This window comes from Oryctolagus cuniculus, chromosome 15, assembly GCF_964237555.1.
Source record: "Oryctolagus cuniculus chromosome 15, mOryCun1.1, whole genome shotgun sequence".
Classification (NCBI taxonomy): domain Eukaryota; kingdom Metazoa; phylum Chordata; class Mammalia; order Lagomorpha; family Leporidae; genus Oryctolagus; species Oryctolagus cuniculus.
Window position 1 is genome coordinate 15,412,785 of NC_091446.1, and position 15,424 is coordinate 15,428,208.

The following is a 15,424-nucleotide window of genomic DNA, read 5'->3' on the forward strand; positions in this document are numbered from 1 at the left end:
AGGGCACCTCCTACTGGATCAAAGGAGAGGGGATACATTTTACTTAAAGTTCTGTACATTCAGTCAGTATTTCATCTTTCCTCCCCAGCCTTAGAGGGTATTTCCCTTCCTTTCTGCTGATCAAATTGCAGCCATAGCTGAAAAAATTTACCTTTATTGTAAGGAAAATACACAACAAAACAGGCCTGGAAGGTAGCAGGGGTGAAAAAAAAAAAAAAGAGCAATGGAATTAAAGTACTTCCTTTAAAAATTTTGTCTGTTTGTTTGAAAGAGTGACATGGAGAGAAATAGGGAGGGGCAGAGAGAGAGAGAGAGGGAAAGGGAGAGGCAGAGAGATTTTTGATCTATTCTCTGGTTCATTTCTCAAATGGCCACAACAGCCAGGGCTGTGCCAGGACAAACCAGGAGCCAGAAACTCCATCAAGGCCTCCCACAAGGGTTGCTGGGGCCCAAATGCTTAGGTCATCTTCCACTGCCTTCCCAGGCTCGTTACCAGGGAGCTGGATAGGAGGCCGAGCAGCTGGGACTCAAACCCGAGCTCTGATATGGACAAAGGCTTCTCAAGTGCTGGCCTTAACCTGCTGGGCCACAACACAGGACCCAAGGGAAGGTAAATACTCGAACAAGGGTGGAACTCAGCTATCTAGAAAGGAGGCAGTGTGGGAGTACAGACAAATGGCTAGTGGATAGATGTCTAGTGACTGTTTGCCACACACATTCTGTTTCACAATACACTGTGATTTACAACTGTTTTCTTGAGCAGTCCATGCTTGGGAAATTCCATATCTTACTCATTATGTACTTTTTTTCTAAAGGGAAAACTTAAGCCTGAGAACAATGAATCATTAGCACAGGTAAAATTTTCTATTGTTATAGTTGTAGAAAAATAAAAGGAGTTACCTCCTGACAAACAGTATCAGCACTCATTATTACACTTTTAGCATCACAATGCATTGGGGAAAATGAGCAAAAAGGCCCAATTATTTTAAAATTAAAATAATTTGCATTTCTTACACACAGATGCAAACACAATTTTACTGGATGTTCTGCTAAAACTACTGAACTTGAACCAGACAATATAAAATGATCCCTTTTTACTCCAATAATAGAATTATTTGTGTGCCTTATCATATGGACCCTTATTTCTTGCTCCAAATAAAGCAACTCAGACTTGTATGGTAAGGTTTGAATGTCCTTAGCTCCAAGAAGACCCTACTAGAACTGAATTCTCAAAACCTAGACCCTTCAGATTTAGATGATCCTTGGTGGGGGAAGTGTTTCTGGGGGGGTTGAGGACCATGAGTAAAACCACCCAGAAGAGTTAAAGTCTTCAGGACTGTTTAGGGGCGTGGCGCACAGTGGCAAGTGGTGCAGAGTGGGAGGTCCTTTCCCACGCAGCACTCTTGTGACAGGCCAGCCTCAATGCCTTTGTGGGGATCGGACCCCTAGCACTGTGGCCGATGGAAATGTCTGCAACAGCACTTTTGGAGCCCACCCGAAGCACTGGCGCCAGCAACAGGACACTGCTTGCAGAAGCATCAAGACAGAAGGCAGTGATTATGTGATCAAGTATATTCTTGGATTCTTAGGATCCAATGCAGATGGAGGCGAGGATTTCAAACAGCAAAAACTAAAGCCTGTCCAATATTCACTTTTTCTTACAAACAGAAGTACCATATTATTGCAGGCAACTGTATCTTGAAAACTGCATTTCCCAGCCTTGCTCCCGCATGTGGTCAGTAAGACTGAAGTAGGCAGGTGTACTCTAGTAGGCCAGATCTATGAGATGAGCCCCTGGAAAATCTAGATGCCGAATGGTTTACTGATGGCAGCAGCTATATGAAGGAAGGAGTTAGAAAGGCAGGCTATGCCGTGGTGGATCTTACTCAGACAATAGAAGCCCAAGCACTACACACAACACTTCAGCCCAAAAGGTGGGGCTTATTGCATTGACCAGGGCTTCACAACTGGGAAAAGGCCAGTAAGTTAATATATATACGGATTCCAGATATGCCTTCCTTGTGTTACATGCACACACAGCAATCTGGAAAGAGAGGGGCTTGCTGACTGCAAAGAATTCCCCTGTTAAATATGGAAAAGAGATACTGGCTCTACTTCAGGCAGTACTGGAGCCTTTAGAAGTGGCTGTCATCCACTGCAAGGGACATCAGAAGGGAGATAATTATGTTAACCAGGGAAATGCGTTAGCAGATACAGCAGCAAAAAGAACAGCTACACAGGAGAGTTTGGAAATGGCCCTTATACCTCAATCTGTGGAAGTGGCTAAGGAACCTCACTAAACAGAGCCTGAGAATGAATGGGCCCAACAGCAAGGCTATACTAAAAATGCAAATGGATGGTGGGTGCTAAATCATAGAATTATGCTCCCAATGGCCACTCAATGGAAAATTATTAAGGAGATACACAACTCTACCCACTTGGGAACAGATGCCTTAGTACAACTGGTCTCCTGGGCTTTTAGAGGAAAGCTACTAAATACGGTCATAAAGGAAGTGACTCGCTCTTGCCCACTATGTTTACAGAATAACCCTGGCCATGTAAGGCCACCTCCCCTGTTGACTCCTGTGCAGAGGAGGGGAACATGTCCAGGTGAAGATTGGCAGGTTGATTTTACCAATATGCTCCCAACAAGCAATTATAGGCAGTGACTTCCTGACCGAGAACAGGCAGGGCCTGCGCCCCTAATCAGCAGGAAGCAGCTACAGAAGATGGTGACTCGACGCCTATCAACATCCCCTTAAGATTAAGGTCTGGAATCTCTGAGGGGGGAATGAAGTAGGCAGGCATACAAGCTAAAATTGATTAGATTTGTGAGCTGGAAGACCACGCCTTTGCCATGCCCCTATGTGACTTCACGCCCTACCTTAGCCACGCCCCTGTGTGACCTTACATCCTACCTGATACCCCCACCACGCCCCCATGTGACATCAGGCTCTACCTGACCATACCTGATCACACACCTGCCCACAAGCCACTCCCTTGTGGAAAATATATAAAAAGGCAAGGAGGGTCCCAAAACTCTCTGCCTCTGCTTTGCTGCCCATGATGAGCGGTGGATAGCGGGTCAAGGCACTTGCTGCACGTGGCTTTGGCCTTCTCTCTGAGTGGTATGGGCACTACCCTAGTTTCCAGACTTTCCCCTCTCTCCAACCTGAACTAAAGCCCTCACTTTCCTAGATACCTCTCGCACTAAATAAAAGCTTAAAACGTACCATGCTGCCTCATTTATCTGTGCCGGTATTGAGAATTCTCTAAATATTAGGCAAGAACCCTCTCGGGCTTATTAATATTGGGGATTAATTAATAAGCTCATGGTGAAATCATACGGCACCCCAAATTCCTGTAACACATGTGGCATCCCAGATAGCATTTCTGGGGAACTTTAAGGGGCCTCATTTTTGGTATAAATTTTAGGGGGTCATGTCTGATTTCAAGATGAAGAAGTCGTCTTCAGGAAGCTTCTGAAAAATCTCCATGCTCCTTGGACTTTCCCTTCTTCCCTACAGGAGTTAGGAAATCAGGCCTGCAAGTTCAATAGCACTGGTTCATGTCCCAGCCGCTTTGCTTCCAGTCCAGCTTCCTGCTAATGCACCTGGGAAGGCAGCAGATGATGACCCAAATGCTTGGGTCCCTGCCATCCAGGTGGGAGACCCAGATGGTGTTCTGGGCTCCTGACTTTGGCCTGGCCCAGCCTCCACATTTGCAGGCATTTGGAGAGTTGAAGGTCTCTCTCTGTCTTTGCCTTTCTAACAAATAAATCTGAAAAATATCGCACAGCAGAAACATGAGAAGGCTCCTGGTTTTGATGACTTCCTAGAACTGCCACACCAGCTCTGCCTCTGTCTAGAATTTCAGCAGGGATCTTTCTTAGCATTACAATTGGGTCTCTGTTATTGACAAAAGCATTAACATCCTAACCAGTTCACAGAATTCTCACAACAAGCTATTATGCCTGATCCCATTTATTTCACATGATGAGGGACAGAAAAATCTTAGAATCAGAATCCAAGCATACTTTTATCTGCCTCTGAAGCACATACTTTTAATCTCTAAGCTATTAGTAAGTCAGGATGGGGCAGACACATTTAGACAACAGGCAGAAGGGATGTTGACACCAGGGCAAGAACCAGGCAACCAGAAACCAGTGGGAGTGGGGTGCGTGTGTTCACGCTAACAAGGCCCCCAAAATGCAATCATGCTGGTGAGCCCACTCCATCTGTTCTTTTACCCAGTTCATTGCACTTGAGGTATTTCTGAGCTTAAAACCTCAAGTCAAAATTTAAAATATGCCTAGCAGTTAGTCCACTAATTGAGTTAATTTAGATGCCAATCCTGATAAGTCAAATCCCAGAGAAGAAATTTTGATCTGAATTAACTAGTTTAATTGTCTGCGAAGCCCAAATTGACCAAGTAATTGCGAGTTAATTCTTTCATTTAACGCTATATACAACCTCCCACTCGATTGGGATGGGCTAATCATAGTCTTGGCATTCTCTGCTTCTACGTAACAGGTATCACTCCTTTCAGCTGTGTGGGGTATAAATGTCAGGGGACATTCGGGAATTTATGCAGACATTCTGGATTTTCACCACTGGGCATTGTCACTGCCATCCAGTGGGAGAGGACAGGGAGGCTGCTGAAGATGCCACACGCACGGCTTCTTGCAGCAGAGAATTACCCGTGCCAACGTGCCGCTAGTGTTCCTGTGCTCCAGCCAAACAGTGCTTAGGCAGAGCTGGGCACTTGAACCTGCTAATGACGGTCCAATCAGTTACTGCAGGCTCCACAGTAATGCCTAAGCCTGGCCTGTTGATTCATCAGATTAAGCAGGTAATTGATCGTACTCTCTACTTCACTCTTCTACGGTAGATGCAGCCAAAGTGTGTAACTGATAGGTTTCTAAAATCCTTCATCCTTTCTGTTCAAGTCTTTGTGTTTACTGGAAGGTCATTAAGTGGCTTTGCTTTTGAGGTCCATTTGTTACTTCCAGATCTACTGCAGTCTATTTAGTCTTTCTTAATGCTCTCTAGTGAAACATTAATGAGATGCTCACACATACTCATAGAATTTGTCTGATCACCTCATTAATTTTTAATGAGCTTGCTGCTTACACTTCAGGATCGTGTAGCAGAAATTGGATAATGTAATTCTTTCTGGGTGGAGTGCCCCTAAATTTGACTCTAAATTATTAATCATGTAGGAGGGGAACATTAAAAAGACTTCAGCCCATAAATTTACCTAAATTTTTGACTACATAATTTCTATCACTGTATTATCTTCCCAGAAATGTCCTTCAATTTTTGTGCCTGAAAACATCCAATTTTCTTCGGAATACAGTCCTCAGAATTCAAAACCTGAGAAATTGAATTTCATTAGAAGATGCAGATCTGAGTCTATAATATTATAATCATGTCAGTTCCTTAAGAAAAATGAGTTATTATTTTAAATGTTAATTTGTGAAGGCTAGAATTAAGGTATTATCTTTAATTCAATATATTTATGTAACCAGATCATCTAATTTTATTGCATATTATTTCAAAATTGTCATCTTATGGATTCAGGGCACGAGCCTTCCTGAATATTTTACTAGTTTTCCGCTATTGACTAACCCAAGTCCCAAGGTAGCAACGATTATAGCATTACTCGACTAGTCACAGTTTCTTTTATAGTTTGAAACACCTCAGTACAAAAAAAGGTTAAATGAGTTGTTCTAGTCAATAAACACGGAACTTCTGCATTTCAGCCCTTTTCTGTCAATGACAGCAACCATTTATTTCCAATAAAGCAAGAATAATAGTGAAAATCAAATTGTAAAATTTTATGGCAATTCCTCCATAATCCTGACTCTACCCATCCTAACTGCCCTGTGCCAAAACAGCAGCAAGCTAATTTCTATCAGTTCATGGGAACTATAACTCAGTTCGAGCTGTGTTCCTGTTTAGCCCAGAATCATTAGAAAGCATTACAACAGAAGCATTGTACGGACTTAATCAGCCTCCACCCATCAACACAGGCACACAATCAGGATGACCAATTCTTCCCAGTCGCTGCTAATCCAGTCGTCATTTCTCTCAGCCAAAACCAATTGGTTTGACAGAAAGCCAGGGTGATAAAGTTGCAGTGAGTGCTTCGCCATACCACCTTGCAGCGTGAATCTAGTGGAAACAGAAGAAAGACAGTCAAGCTGGTTTTTTCGGCCATGTAGGTCAAATTGTTCAAGGGAACGCATTAGTCACCCCTTTGGTTGAGTCGGTTGAGAGATAGGACCATAAGTCAAGTGGAAGTCAGAATATTGGATTAGTAGGTAGTGAACTGGACCAGAATAAGCTGCTGGAACCAATGACAAAGTTAGGCTTCCTGTGATCTTTCCTGAGTCACAGGGTAGGGCTGGCTCTTGCACTTGCCACCTCAAGAAGTGAAGAACAGGTGCAGCCAGTGCACAGCCTAGCTGAAAAAAGGTTTCTTCTAGAAATACTTCCAGTGGGAGGAGCAAGAAAAAGGACAAAAACACAAAGTTCCTAACCAGGAACTCCTAGAATCTGAAAGTTCCTAATTTTTGAGCCAAAAGCAGAAAGCAGAAAAATGATCCCTCCCCACCCAAAGATCTCATTGTTTTGCAAAACAAGGAACTTACATTAACTTTTTGGCTTTGAGTATTCAGTCTTTAAGGACAGAAAGAGAAAATAGTCTTTATCCTTAAAACAGACTTAAAAATTTATTGGAGAGGCAGAAAGGAGGGGAGAAAGAGAAGAGAAAGATACAAACAGCTCTCAAATACTGGTTCACTCACCAAATACCTGCAAAAGCCACGGGTTGGCTGGAGCTGGAGCCAGGAACTCAATCTAGAGCAGGTGCACAGGTAGCAGGGCCCCAACTACTCGAGCCATCACCTGCTCCTGCATTAGCAGGAAGCTGGAATAGGGAGCCACACCCTGAAATTGAATCTAGGTGTCCAATATGGTACATGGGCATCTTAACCAGCTTCTCATCCACTAGGTCAAATGCCTTCCTTAAGGCTTTGTAAGATCATTCAAAATGCACCAGTAAATTGATGGTTCAGGCAGAGCTGTATTAAGGATTTAGCTTCATCAAGCAGCATTTCTTTTGGTGGGGATGATTAGATTATTGTAATCGGAATTATTTAGTGAATCTAGTGTCTTTCACCTTTGACAACTAGAAATATAAATAAGAGAATGGCTAAGAAAGTTTGGAGCCAGTGCTGTGGCTCATTTGGCTAATCCTCCGCCCGCGGTGCTGGCATCCCATGTGGGTGCCGGGTTCTAGTCCCAGTTGCTCCTCTTCCAGTCCAGCTCTCTGCTATGGCCTGGGAAGGCGGTGGAGGATGGCCCAAGTCCTTGGACCCTGCACCCGCATGGGAGACCAAGAGGAAGCACCTGGCTCCTGGCTTCGGATCGGCACAGTGTGCCGGCCTTAGCGGCCATTTTGGGGGTGAACCAATGGAAGGAAGACCTTTCTCTGTCTCTCTCTCACTGTCTAACTCTACCTGTCAAATTAAAAAAAAAAAAAAGAAAGCTTGTAAATATTTTCAAACAGTAGTTCTCGATTCTGATAATACTACATTAGAATCACGTGTAATGCCTTTAAATAAATAAATACTAAGGGCAGGCATTTGGCCTACTTGCCAAGATGCTGCTTGGTCTGCCCACATCCCGTATCTGAGCGCCTGGTTTGAGTCTTGGCTCTTTTATTTATTTATTTATTTTGACAGGCAGAGTTAGACTGAGAGAGACAAATCTTCCTTTTTCTGTTGGTTCACCCCCCAAGTGGCCACTGCAGCCGGCACTGTGCTGATCCGAAGCCAGAAGCCAGGTGCTTCCTCCTGGTCTCCCATGTGGGTGCAGGGCCCAAGGACTTGGGCCATCCTCCACTGCCTTCCTGGGCCACAGCAGAGAGCTGGACTGGAAAAGGAGTAATTGGGACAGAATCCGGTGCCCCGACTGGGACTAGAACTCAGGGTGCCGGCGCTGCAGGCGGAGGATTAGCCTAGTGAGCCGCGGTACCAGCCCAATTTCATCTTCCTTCTAAAGCATGTCCTGGGGGCAGCAAGAGATGCATCAGATACCTGGGCCCCTGTCATCCACATGAGAGACCTGCATTGAGTTCCTGGCTCCTGACTTCAGCCTGATCCAGCCCTAACTCTTGTAGGCATCTGGGGAATGAACCCGCAGATGAAAGATCTCTCTCTGCTCTTCAAATAAAAATGAATAATGTTTTAAAAAAACATTTAGAAGTAAAAAATAAATTACTCATTTACCTAAGCAGTATATTTCGGGGTAGTACATTTTTTAACTCCTTCAGTACAAAACCGCACCAATATTCATAGTAGCCCTCCCCCACACATGCGCTGTGGCCCTACTGCAGAGATGTGGAAAGAAAAGCCCAGAGATGTTGCCAGAGCCTGGCACAGAAAGAGAACCGAGCTGAGGAAGTTCACGAAGTCCTGAATTACACAGACCTGGGAGCTCCTCCGTGCTCTGAAGCCTCAGGAACCTTGGCTCCTTGGGTCTCTGTCCTCTCATTTGTTAATGAGCCTAATGACAGTGCACTGAGGCTCCGTTTTAGATCTTGGGGAACTCCAGAGCGGGCTGTTCAATCTGATCCAAGTACAGCTGTGAATAGTTGATTAGTCTGGGTTAAAAACTAGTTTTCTGGGGTGGGCGTTTGGCACAGCTAAGACATCGCTTAACACCCTCATCCCACATCAGAGTGCCTGGGTTCAAGTCCCGGGTCTACTCCTGATTCCTGCTAATGTTCACCACAGAAGGCAGCATGTGGTCGCCCAGGTACTTGAGTCCCCGCTACCCACACGGGAGACCTGGGTGAGTTCCAGGCTCCTGGCTTCAGCCTGGCCCAGCTGTGGGTGTTAGAGGCATTTAGGGAGTGAAGAAGTGGATGGGAGATCTCTGTCCTTCCGTCTCTCTTTCTCCACTTTTCAAATAAATAATAAAAAGCAAATACTTAAAAATTAAACCAAACCCCACAGAAACTAGCTCACTTGTCCCAGAGGAGGTGCTAAAGAGAAAGCAGCTCTCTTTGCTCTCTGAATAATGGCCCTTCCCACTCAGAGGTGAGAAGGAAGAGGAGGCGCTCTGCCGGAAGAGGGGGGCTTTAGGGGCACAGCATCTCATGGCCCCTGGCACCACTTGAGCCCTGCTCACACAGGAGAGTGTGTGGCACTGTCTGCATACCAGGGATGCACAGAGAAACTGGCTCCTTCCTTGCTGGTCCAGGGTGGGAACAGAGCTTCCTTCCTCGGGCAGATCTCAGTAAACCTGGAGCTGGTAATCAGCCCATTGCTTTACCCAGTGCTTCTCGGGTTTCCGAGTGCCTGAGACTCAGAGGGAGCCTTCCAACCTGATTGCTCCCAGAGTCTGTGACTCAGCAGGTCTGGATGAGCGCCTGAGAATTTGGCTTTTTTTTTTTTTTTAAGATTTATTTTATTTATTTGAAAGTCAAAGTTATAGAGAGGTAGAGACAGAGAGAGAGGTCTTCCATCTGCTGGTTCACTCCCCAGATGGCCACAACGGCCGGAGCTTTGTAGATCTGAAACCAGGAGCCAGGAGCTTCTTCTAGGTCTCCCACGTGGGCGCAGGGGCCCAAGGACTTGGGCCATCTTCCACTGCTTTCCCAGGCTATAGCAGAGAGCTGGATTGGAAGAGGAGCATCTGGGATAAGAACTGGCGCCCATGTGGGATGCCAGCGCTTCAGGCCAGGGCTTTAACCTGTTGTGCCACAGAGCTGGCCCCAAGAATTTGGTTTCTGCTGGTCTGCAGACCACACTTTGAAAGCCTCCACTTTATCAAGAGCCACCTAGATTTTCTGTCTTGGAAGGTGGTTGCAATGCCCTTAGGATACTCATAGCCTTCTGAAAACTTCTGAATCCACCTGCATTCTTTGTGAAAGAAATATGCACTCTTTAAGTGTCTTTGGGATTAATGAATAATATTACCGGTAACCAAAGGTAAATGTATTTTTTTTTTGACAGGCAGAGTGGACAGTGAGAGAGAGAGACAGAGAGAAAGGTCTTCCTTTGCCGTTGGTTCACCCTCCAATGGCCGCCACGGCTGGTGCACTGCGGCCGGCGCACCGCGCTGATCCGATGACAGGAGCCAGGTACTTCTCCTGGTCTCCCATGGGGTGCAGGGCCCAAGCACTTGGGCCACCCTCCACTGCACTCCCTGGCCACAGCAGAGAGCTGGCCTGGAAGAGGGGCAACCGGGACAGAATCTGGCGCCCCGACCGGGACTAGAACCCGGTGTGCCGGCGCCGCAAGGTGGAGGATTAGCCTAGTGAGCTGCGGCACCGGCCAAATTTATCATTCTATTAAGGCACAAATACAAAAAAGAAAGAGAGAAAAGAAAAGCAACAAGCTTACACATGGAAAATCACTTGACCTTTTATTTGGCAGATGGATATTACAGATAAAGACAGCAATTTGCTTCTACATAGCTTTTTTTTGATAGTTTTAAAGTTCTATAGGGTGAATATTAGTGTCTTCACAAATACATCTTTTTCTCTATTAGTGAAGAGACTGTTTTTACTATTATAAATAATGCTTCAATAGACATATTTAGGTGTATTAATACTTTTTTCAGCATTTTGGACTGCAAACACAGCTACTGTCACACTGAATGAAATTATCCTTCATGCAATTTTAGAAAATTCACTGTCCAGAAAATCATTCTGTCTTCTTTCTCATGCTACACCTGTTAGCGAAACCGGTGCCATTTTATCTGAGGCGCCATCTTAAGCCCCGGGCACCATCTTAGGTTCTGGCCCAGTCGCCATCTTGTACAGTAAGTTTCAGCCTCTCCAAAATCCAGCCTGGCTTACTAGAAGGCAGGTGACCAAATGACCCAACCACAAGCGACAACTCCACCTTTACCCTAACGGGATTTGCTGCTCCCACTTCCTTATCCCTGCAAGGCTATGAGACCTGCTTTCCCACACAGGCCCTCTTTTCACTGTCTCCCTCCAGCCTGTCGACCCCCGGCCCCTGAAGATAAGCCTTTCCTTTAACTCCAGTGTTTGGTGTGTTTTGTGGTGGCCTTTCAACACCATCTCCACCTTCCATTCCTGGGGTCTCATTCAACTGTGATTACACTGAGCGTTTGTTCATTCAAACGATATGACTGAGTGTTTATTGTGGTTCTGTGCTAGATGGTGGGGATACAGTGATGGACAAGATAATCATAGTTCCTGTTTTCAGGAAACATACATATTGAGAGACAAGTTAAAGAGATAGAGAAAGAGAAAGAAAGAGAAAGGTCAAGTAATTGCGAGTTATGGTACTTACTCTACAGAAACAAATGAGCTGTTGGGATAAAGATTCATAGATGTGAGTGCTTACCAAGGAAGACCTGTTGGAGGTGACATGCAAGCTGAAACTGAATAGCTGGTTATGTGACTGGCTGTTACATTCCTGATCAAAGAAACCACATGTGCAAAGGCCTCATGGTGGGAAAGAGTTCTAGACAGAGAAACTGAAAAAACTGTACAAGCACAACTGAAGAGACAGTGGAGAGAAAGGCAGGGTTGAATAGTGAAATGACTTGTCAGCCATGGTAGAAAGTTGGCATATTAATTCTCAGTGAATCAGATTGTTTTTAAGTTTATTTATTTTATTAGAAAAGCAGAGCAACCAAGTCAGATGGAGAGAAAGAGAGAAGGAAATCTTCCACCTGCTGATTCATTTCTCAAATGGCTGCAATGGCCAGGGCAGGGGCAGTGTCAAGCCGAAACAAGGGTCCTGGAATTCCATGCAGGTCTTGCATGTGAGTGACAGGGGCCCAGGCACTTGGGCCATCAACTGTTGCCTTCCCAGGCGCATTAGCTGGGAGCTGGATCAGAAGCAGAGCAGCCAGGACTCCACTCTAAAGGGATGCCGACGTTGCAGGCAGTGGCTTCACCCCCTGCACCACTATGCCAGCCCCAGCAAATGGACAGTTTTAAACAGGGGAGTTAGGATCACATTTTTATTTTAAGATGACTTTTGCTATTGAATGAAGAAGGGATAAGGAGGAGAAGTGGAAGTGGGGAGACCAATTAGATGGTTGGTGGTGGTCTTTGGGAGAATGATGGTGCAAAACTGGACTGAAGTGGGATTGTCATAGGGAGAGCTCAGGAAATGTGTAGAGCAGTGAATTCTACAGGATTTCCCAGTCTGTGGGAGGAGAGGGTGAAGGGAAGGGAAGAACTGAAGATGACGCCTCAATTTCTGACTTGAATACTCGAGGGAATACTTACTTGTGGACATGATGAAGACTGGGGAAATGATGATGAAGACTGGGGAAATGATGAAAAGCTTGTTTGTGAGACAAAGGAATTGGTGACTCCTGAGCGATTTTCCAGCATGCCCTCCAAGGAAGCTGGCCAGGGGACACTGTGGGGCCACCACACCGTTTTTCCTTCCTTTCCCCAGGTTTCTCTCCTTTGGGACTCTTTCCCCCAAGACTGGATGACACGGTGCCGTTACCCAACTCTTGAAACCCCTGTCTCAGGTTGGTCTTGGTGGAAATTGAGGGTGCAAAATGTTTGCTTGCCCCCAAATTTATCTTAAGCATGATCAAGGTGGCCAAATCCTACTGCATGGTTCTCCCAAAAAGCTGCTTTTAGCAAAACAAATGTGCCTGCCCCATTTCTTGGGAGCTTCTAATCTTACTATGAGAATAGCAACAGATCCACCCTTCCATGGCTCTCTCATTTTATCAGGAGCAAACCAGACAGGGCAAATAAGATTACAAATCAGGTCTATTGATGGACTTTCTCCCCCTCCTTGTAGCTGGGTGTTAGTTGAATGTCAGGTTTTTTTTGTTTTTTTTTTTGTTTTTTTTTTTTTCCTAAAAATTGTGCTTAAATACCCCACTACCACCAGCCTCTTCCAGTTTTGCCTCTTTTGGAGCAAGAGTCTCTGACTTAAATAAATCTTGCATTTCTCTCTGCCTTGTCCTCTTGGAAAGTCTTCTTCCATGTGAGAAAAAGAACAGGGGTAATCTTTTCACCAATAACAATGTTACTCTTAAGGATTTCACTGCTAACTACAAAGAGAAAACAGTGATTCCAAAAACGGTGAAGTTCTGTTTCTGGCTCCCTACTTCCGTTCGGTCATGAACAGGTGTCGAACGGGTTCCAGGCCTTGAGGTTTTATTACCAAGAGGAGACTTCCTATGGTCTGAATGCATGTGTGCCTTCAAGATTCATGCGTTGAAACCTACCTTACCTTGAAGGTGATGCTATTAACAAGTGGGGCCTTTGGGTTGACTAGATCATGGCTGCAGAGCCCAAACAGATGGGTTTAGTGTGCTTATGAAAGGGGCGGTAGGGATCCTGTTTGCACTTCCATCACACGGGGACACAGAGAAGGCACCATCTATGAAGCAGAGAGCATGCATCAGACACCACCAGGGCCTGATCTTGGATTTCACAGGCATTTTGTTACAATCGCCCAAGCACTGTAGTACAGGACTGTAGCGGCTTTCCAGCTCCGACACTCTTCTCCTCAACCTTCCCCTTGGGACCCAGCCCTAACTCACAGACTGCTTCCTCCTGGGACACTCTTCACACTGTGCGCTTGTGATGCCCTTGGGTAGTTGCTATGTGGCCATAGCAACCTACCACAAGCTGGGCGGCTTTACGGTTTTACACAACAGAAATTTGTTCTGAGGTTGAAAGCCCAAAGTCAAAGTGTTGAAAGGACCATAATCCCTCTGTGGTCTCTAGGGAAGGATCCATCATTGCATCTTCCAGCTTCTGGTAGCTCCAGGTTATCTTTGACTTGTGACAGCGTCACTGCAATTTTGCTTCCCTCCCTACATGTCAGTCGTCTTTCTGTGACTCTGTCCGAATTCTCCTCTTCTTATAAGGACATCAGACATCCTGGACAAAAGGCCCATCCTATTTCCATATTACCCTCATTTTAACTTAACTAATGACTTCTGCAATGACCCTATGTGCAAATATTTTTGAGATACTGGAGGCAGGAGGTACAGATTCAACATCTCTTGGGAGTACGTTGGTAAACCCATAACCATGTGCAATTTGCATTTCTTTTGATTACAGACAATGTGACATTGACTTCCACAATTTCTCTACTCATCACCAACAGTGATCCACAGTGGACTTGTCCCTTTAAGATACACCTTCATACCAGCCTGTTGCCCTCAGAAACTTCATGAGACTCCAGAGGTGCTGATGCCGTATAGCTTACCCCACACTATCAGGTAAGCAGGGGACCTGCTGATAAATTTTCAGCATGGAAAGTAATTACCAGATACACAGAATGTGTTGGCCTGATCAGTGCATATTTTTCATGCAAGTGAGCTGCATAGGAAGTCAAAACATCCACTGTTGCTTGGAGAAAGTGGAAAAAAATGGAGATGTGGGTGTGGCAGATGGAATTTTTACAAGTTGGGACTTTGGTTGGCATCTACCCAGACTACACTGGAAACACAGCCAGGAGGGCCTCTATCTTTGGTCAGTTTAGATTGACACTGCTTGTCTTGTCCCTGGCAAGTGATTGCTCCCTCATTGGCTGACCAAACCTTGCCCACCCACCATTCGTTAGATACATATTAATATCTTCAATCTGGTTAATGTCCATTTGTACTGCCTGGGGACTCATATGACCACTTTAAGGCACTTGCTAATTTCTACTGATCCATTAAAAATTCATTTAGAGTTTAACTCTCAAGGGGCAACTTCATTTCTAAGGCTGGAGGGCCACTGTGACAGCCACATTAAACAACTGAAAAACTTCCCTGCCTGCAAAGGAGCAGAGAGCCTATTCTGATGGAATAGAGGAAAGGAAGGTAGAGACCAGCTGTGGTCTTGTGACATGGTTTGTTCCCCAAGTGTTCACCTGCTGGGGAGTTGATCCTCAGTGTGGAAAGGGTGGGAGGTGGGACTTTCAAGAGTTGGAGCCTAATGGGAGTCCTCGAGTCAGTAGGTGGCATGCCTTGGAAAGAAGTGTGGAACCCCAACCTCTCTCTGGCTCCCTGTTGGGTGATGTGATTTCTTCCTCCCACACTTGCTCGCAACATGGCTATCCATCGTCACAGGTGCATCCAAGATGGCCGACATCAGAGCTGAGCCAAAGCAGGCGTTGTGCCCTTGAACCACTGGAAATGTGAGCTAAATAAACCCATTTTCTTTATAAAGTAGCCTGACTCCGGTATTTTGTTAGAGTAATGAAAACAGACTAATATAAGGTCCCAGCAAAGGGGGTTGCCTTATTGGGATGGTACGCAACAAACCCTGAGGATCATGAGGGAACATCAGTGAGACCCTGAAGAAACAGACTCAGAGTGAAAGAAACAAGAGTGACAAATGGAGAAAAAGAAGAGGGAAAGTTGACCTTGACTTTGCGATTTTCCCCAGGGCGATT

At 45.4% G+C, this 15,424-nt stretch overlaps 1 long non-coding RNA gene across 2 annotated transcripts; it reads left to right on the plus strand.

Annotated features, from left to right (window-relative positions):
- Window positions 1-223: 223 nt before the first annotated feature.
- Window positions 224-15,197, plus strand: LOC108178454 (uncharacterized). 2 transcript variants are annotated; one of them, XR_007910944.2, is made up of 4 exons: window positions 224-610; window positions 12,464-12,542; window positions 14,101-14,261; window positions 15,099-15,197. It is a non-coding gene; the product is annotated as an uncharacterized lncRNA (long non-coding RNA). The 2 variants fall into 2 exon arrangements; XR_007910945.2 differs by lacking the exon at window positions 12,464-12,542 and having other exon boundaries at window positions 239-610.
- The last annotated feature ends 227 nt before the right edge of the window (window positions 15,198-15,424 follow it).